Genomic DNA, 5,684 nt, shown 5'->3' on the forward strand with positions numbered 1-5,684 from the left:
AGGGGAGTTCCTGTCCTCAGCTGTCCGTCATGACCACTGGCTGGCTGTCAGAGGAGTAGGAGGCAACCGGGGAAGAAGACTCAACCTCAGAGGTGGTCTGACTTTCCTTTCGGGGGGGCCTGAGCCTTCACCACTGTTTGCAGTTTTCTCCTTCTCCTTGGCCAAGAGGAAGGCCAACTGGGCCTCCCCTCCTGGCCTCCTTCCTCTGCTGCGTGACTGTTTCTGGCATGGGCTCTTTCTAACCAACTTCCTGTGTGTCCCCTGGCCTCTTCGTTCTAGCTGCCTAACTCTCCCTGGTACACTCTGTGCTATATGTTCTTTTGTGTGTTTTTTTTTGGTTTCCTGTAAACTGCTGTCTTCCAGCTGTTTCCAGATGAGGTTCAACAGCCCTTTTGAGGGAGGAACTAAGTGCAGGGGAAGTTGTGGTTGTTTTTCCCCAGCCCTGTGAAGTGGTCTCGGGACTCTGAATATGCTCTGTTCCTGAACATGCAAAGTCTTGGCCTCCTGAAGGGTCTTTGGCAGGCTGACTTTGGGTGGGGAAATAGGATGTTGGAGGAATCGGGACTGTGAGTGCCCAGTGGCCCACGTGAGTAAATAGCAGTGCTGATGGGACTCCAACTTCATATCGTTTCCTTAAAACCCATGTCCTTCCTATCTTTTTTAAAAAAATATATTTTACTGATTTTTTACAGAGAGGAAGGGAGAGGGATAGAGAGTTAGAAACATCCATCAGCTGCCTCCTGAACACCTCCTACTGGGGATGTGCCCACCACCAAGGTACATGCCCTTGACCGGAATCGAACCTGGGACTCTTCAGTCCACAGGCCGACGCTCTAGCCACTGAGCCAAACTGGTCAGGGCTGTCCTTCCTATCTTGATTGTGTGCTCAATAATTGGGACGTTTTGAAGGGAAATAATTGCTTTCCCCAAGGCAAAATCTCTATGATAGAAGCGTACCTTTTCTCAGCCTTTCTGTCACTGTAAAATGGGGAGGATAAAACTGCCCTGCAGGGTGAATGTTAGGATTAATTGAGATAATGTCTGCGAATGTGTCTAGTACCTGGCAAATAAGAGGTTTAACAGGCGGAATCCAACTCTGCATCCTCATTCAACTGACATTGACTAGGAGCCCCAGTTTCTCATCTGTAAACTAAAGGAAATGATGTATCTGACAGGTCTTTTAGTGTGGCTTTCAAATGTGTGCTCGACAGATACTCAGTAGACACATTCTTGGTTTGCCCATACTTTCTAAGGCTCCACAATGGAGCTGTGTACTCTAGAACACAGTTCATGGTTCTTGTCCTTTTAGCATTTTAAGGAATGTCACACATATAAATCACCCACACAGATTCTGAATGCATCTAGTATATAGCTCTTTGTGGTTGGTTTTGGTTTCACTTCTCTAGCTTTTTATGTAGCTCTTTATTAGGGAGCCTTGGTGTGAACCTGAGGGGAGGGGTGACGGTCTTTTTATGTATTTAGAGACAAGCAGGAGCTCTCTGCACAATGGGTTTCTGATGAAGTGGAGATTTGAGGAGACCTTTTTTTTTAAAACTTTTTTAAAAATATGTTTTATTGATTTTTTTACAGAGAGGAAGGGAGAGGGATAGAGAGTTAGAAACATCGATGGGAGAGAAACATCGATCAGCCGCCTCCTGCACACCTCCCACTGGGAATGTGCCCGCGACCAAGGTACATGCCCTTGACCGGAATCAAACCCGGGACCCTTCAGTCCGCAGGCTGACGCTCCATCCACTGAGCCAAACCAGTCAGGGCTTGAGGAGACCTTTTAATTTGGACTGTGAGATGGCCTTGGGATACAAGTTTCTAGACTGTGACTTGAGTAAGTGTAGCCTGTATAGTAACCCTTTGTTCTTGACCCAAGGCGGGAATCTCTGCCAGACTTAAGGAATAACAGGGATTAAAGGTTTAGAGCACTGTGCTCTTCAAACTTTAAGTTTTCAAAAGAAGAACTTTCTGATGCTAGGCCTGGTAACTAGTTGTAAATGGGAACCGTTTACACAAATGACTAAGTTAGTTTGACTCTTCTGCAACCATGCTGAAGACACAGTTTTTCTTCCTGTGCTTTCTTTAGTCCTTTATCATTATATTAGGGGCCCAGTGCACGAATTTGTGCACCTTGAAAGGAACTCTGGGCCACGAGGCTGCAGTAGGCACAGGGGCGGGTCTTGGCCCATCCTCTGCACCCCTGCCCAGCCCCTCCCACTGCAGCAACCAGACCCCTATCTGTCGGCAGCTCCCCTCCCGCCTCCTCCGCTCCCACATGCTGACAGCGTGCTGAAGGCACGGAGCAATTGGGTCCAGTGCCAGCAGTGGGTGTGAGTGGGACCAGTGTCCACAGAGGGTGTGAGCCGCAGCTGCTGCCCTGATCGCCCCTTAGGAGCAGAGGGAGGTGGAGAAGCCCTCAGGGACAATCAGGGCCAGCAGCTGTTCACACCTGCTGATGGCGCCAAGCGATTGGGACCCAGGCTGGGCACCAGCAGCAGGTGCAAGCGGCGGTTCTGGCACTGGCTATGGGTGCGAGTGGGGCTGGCTCTGGCAGTGGGTGTGAGAAGTGGCTACTGGCCCCGATCTCCCTTTAGGAGCAGGGGGAGGTGGAGAAGCCCTGAGGGGCAATCAGGGCCAGCAGTTGCCTCTCACATCCACTGACAGCACCAAGCGACCAGGGCCGGTGCTGGGCGCTGGCAGCGGGTGCAAGCGGGGCTGGTGCCAGCAGTAGGTGCGAGCACTGGGCGGAACCGGGGCATGCAGGAGCAAAGAATTTCAGTAACCACCAGAGGCTCGCCTCAATGACAGCGACTGGTGTCCCGCCTTGGTCTGGCGCCCCCACTCACCTGCTCCACCATCCTGCTGCGGCCAATGCCCACCATGTTCCACACATGCCCCCTGGTGGTCAGCGCACATCATAGCGACTGGTTGTTCGGTTGTTCTGCTATTTGGTCTATTTGCATATTAGCCTTTTATTATATAGGATAGTGTGCCATTAAAAGGTTTGGATGGGAGCGAGGGCTACAGAGATGAGAAGGACAGGCTCTCTCCTTGAGGAGCTCACAAACTTGGCGTGGGCAACAGATAGACAATTGTAGAACAATTAGCAAGGACTGTGATAAAAAAACATGAACCAGGTCTATGGTGGTGCCAACGATTGAGTGTGTGTGTGTTTACATAACTGGTATCAATGTGGACTGTTTCCCCTGACATCAGGGTTTAATGTGCATTGCCCCTTTCCCATGTTAAGGGTTAAAAATTATGAATCACGTTGCCCAGCAGGAAGCCCCAGTGTTCCTTTTACCTATCATCTTCCCTTTAGTAGTTTAGGACCAAATTTCCTTTTTATATAGAGCCCGATTGGCTAAATGCCATCCTGATGGAAAGGCGAAGGGTGATAAAATCGGGAATATCCTAGGAAAAGAGGCTAGAAGAGAGGTGGTGGGAGTTTATTTACTAGGTTAGGAGAAGAGAATCAGATTAACTGAGCAACAACTATATCCTAGATTCTCTTTATGTTATCTTAAGCATTTCTCACACTAACCTTCTCAGGTAGGTCATGGTTGAGTTCTTATTTTTCATATTTAAAAAAAAAAAAAGAAAACCTGAGCATAGAAGTTAATTTGTCTTATCACCAAGAGGTTAGTCAACTTGTCCAAGACAGTGTTTGGAGCTGAAATGTTATCTCCCTTATCTGCTCATAAAAGTCTGCAGTCTTGTTAGAGAGGTGGCGAAAATACCAATTTTTCTCCTAACGGAAGACATGGAGGATCCAAGATGGGGAAAATGAATGCCTTTAGGTGGCCCCATCTCCTTTCATGGCTGCCCTTCCCCGCTGGTGAAATCCTATCCTTTCTTCAAGACTCAGCTTGGACACCAGTTGCCCTGATAAACCCAAAGGGAGTAAACGCCATGGTCCTCTGTAAGTCCACAACCCTTATTGATTCTGCCTCATGCCATTACATAGACCTAAGCTACCAGAATTTCCACTGTCTTCACCTTTGATTTGCCCACAGAACCTAACAGTGTCTGGCACATACTGAGTGATTAGGAAATATATATGGAATTGAAAAGGGACGCTCAGGTACCTGGTCTTGCTTCTGCAAACTTTTATTTATCTTCAGCTGTGCAAAGGCAAACCACCTCTGTGGAACAATGCTTTATGGGATGTTGGTGTGGAGTGGGACAACAGGCCAAAGTGTTTTGCTAGGTGGTGGGTGTATTGTGGCTCATATGGACTGGAGTGGCAGGCAGATTAATGCCCCCACCCTCACCAAGATGTCCACATCCTAGTCCCCACAACCTGTGAATATGTTGGGTTACACAGCAAAGAAGAATTAAGGTTGTTAATCAGTGGGTTTAAAACGGGAATATTATTTTGGATTATTTGGATGGCCCCAATGTAATCTCAAGGGTCCTCCTTAAAAGTAGAAGAGGAAATCAAAAGAGAGAACCAGAGAGAAAGAGCAGCAGGAGGGCTTGGCCTGATGTTGGCTTTGAAGCTGGAGGAAGGGGCCCAGCGTTAAGGAATGTGGGCTTCCTCAAGAAACTGGAAAAGGCAAGGAACAATTCTCCCTTAGATCTTCAGAAGGAATTCAGTCTGCTGTCATCTTGATTTTAGCCAATGAGACCCATTTCAGACTTCTGACCTCCAGGACTATCTACACTAATAAAAGACAAAGATGCTAATTGACCATACCTTCACTATGCCCACCAGCCAATCAGAAGAGTATGCAAATTAACCCAACAAAGATGGCTGTTAAATTTGCAGCGGTCTGGGGGTCCCCTGCCCAGGCCTAACACCCCAGCCAGAGGCCTGAGGCCCGGGTAGGTGATCAGAGCGGGCTGGGGGTCCCCTGCCCAGGCCTAATGCCCTGCCAGAAGCCTGAGGCTTGGGCAGGGGCGGAGCCTGCGATCAGAGCGGGCTAGGGTCCCCTGCCCAGGCCTAAGGCCCCGGCCAGAGGCCTTAGGCCTGGGCAGGCGATCAGAGCAGCCGGGGTGTCCCTTGCCCAGGCCTAACATCCCTCTGGCCTGGGCAGGGGAGGAGCCTGCGATCGGAGCGGACTGGGTGTCCCCTGCCCAGGCCTAACACCCCAGCCAGAGGCCTGAGGCCCGGGTAGGTGATCAGAGCGGTCTGGGGGTCCCCTGCCCAGGCCTAATGCCCTGGCCAGGGGCCTGAGGCCTGGGCAGGGGCGGAGCCTGCGATCGGAGTGGGCTGGGGGTCCCTTGCCCAGGCCTAAGGCCCCAGCCAGAGGCCTGAGGTCTGGACAGGGGCGGGGCCTGCGATCTCCTTGGCCAGAAGCCTGAGGCCTGGGTAGGGGCAGAGCCTGCGATTGGAGCGGGCTGGGGGTCCCCTGCCCAGGCCTAAGGCCCCAGCCAGAGGTCTTAGGCCTGGGCAGATGATCGGAGTGGACTGGGGGTCCTCTGCCCAGGCCTAACGCCCCTCTGGCCTGGGCAGGGGTAGAGCTGCTATCTGAGCAGGCTGGGGGTCCCCTCCCCAGGCCTAACGCTCCTCTGGCCTGGGCAGGGGCGGCGCCTGCGATTGGAGCGGGCTGCAGGTCCCCTGCCCAGGCCTAAGGCCCTGGCCAGAGGTCTTAGGCCTGGGCAGGTGATCAGAGCGGACTGGGGGTCCCCTGCCCAGGCCTAACGCCCCAGCCAGAGGCCTGAGGCCTGGG

Source organism: Myotis brandtii, unplaced genomic scaffold (genome assembly GCF_000412655.1).
Source record: "Myotis brandtii unplaced genomic scaffold, ASM41265v1 scaffold463, whole genome shotgun sequence".
Lineage (NCBI taxonomy): Eukaryota > Metazoa > Chordata > Mammalia > Chiroptera > Vespertilionidae > Myotis > Myotis brandtii.